This window comes from Etheostoma spectabile, chromosome 14, assembly GCF_008692095.1.
Source record: "Etheostoma spectabile isolate EspeVRDwgs_2016 chromosome 14, UIUC_Espe_1.0, whole genome shotgun sequence".
Taxonomy (NCBI): domain Eukaryota; kingdom Metazoa; phylum Chordata; class Actinopteri; order Perciformes; family Percidae; genus Etheostoma; species Etheostoma spectabile.
In genome coordinates, this window is record NC_045746.1 from 3,825,210 (window position 1) to 3,826,227 (window position 1,018).

A 1,018-nucleotide genomic window follows, 5' to 3' on the forward strand; every position below is an offset into this window, starting at 1 on the left:
TGTTGGACCAGTGTGGGGTGGAGAGGGTGGTTGGGGTTAGCTACAGCAGATTGTTAGCTTAGCTTAGCATAAAGCAAAGAAGCAGATAGCTTACCTTTGTCTAAAGGTAACAAAATCCATCTAAAGCTCACTCAAAGATTTTAACCTCTAGACAAATCCACGCTAGTTTTTTCAGTCTTTATGCTAAGCTAAGCTAAGCTAAGTGTCTCCTGGTAGTAGTGTAACAGACAGACAAGAGTGGCATCAGTCTTCTCTTCTAAGAAAGCAAATAAGCGCATATCCCAACGTGTGGAACTATCCTTTTAAAGGTTCTGCACACCCACACAGGTGTTTTAACTACTTCTTAATAATTACATCCCTGGTCCGGTTGGAGCTGGGTGGAGTTATGCTGGAAAGTACGTCAAGGCACAAGAGTATCACTAAGAACTATAAAGGTGTTGGTTTTTACAATCGAACAGGTGCAACAAAAAAAGACGAGAGTGAGGAAGATGTTAATCAAGCTGAGTCTGCACACACCCACACAGGTCTAATTAAGCAGAATAATAAAAAAAACCTGTGTGGGTGGTTGATGGATGTGCAGGGCCTTCAAGATCAAGAGTTATCCCTTGTTACACATTAAACATTATTGCCATGCATGTGTCAAATTGACCATCAAGCTCTCGTGAGATGTGTTTTATAGTTGAATACCTGGAAGCAGTAGCTAGATTTTGTGTAAAAAATGAGAGCTCTTGGACAAATGAAAAGTGGCAGACATTTTGATGATGAACCATTTAATTTGTGGCTTTTAATGTAAAATTTGATTTAAACTAATCTCTTGATTAAGAATTCATTTCACATTAACTTGAGGGAAAACTATGTCAATGTTGCAGCAATTAGAGGATGCTTGATGGTATTCTATTTTGGTATTGTGAACATTATACACTCTGATGAAACCTGAGGAGAAACCTCGCCGATTTGTTCTGGTTACTCAGCAAAGCAAGCAAGTGTGTGTGTGTGTGTGTGTTTGTGTGTGTGTGTG

At 39.4% G+C, this 1,018-nt stretch overlaps 1 protein-coding gene across 1 annotated transcript in view; it reads left to right on the forward strand.

The window, feature by feature from the left end:
* The window catches only part of cpne4b (copine IVb), a 22,866-nt gene that overhangs the window by 3,013 nt on the left and 18,835 nt on the right, over window positions 1-1,018 (forward strand). The window lies entirely within an intron of this gene.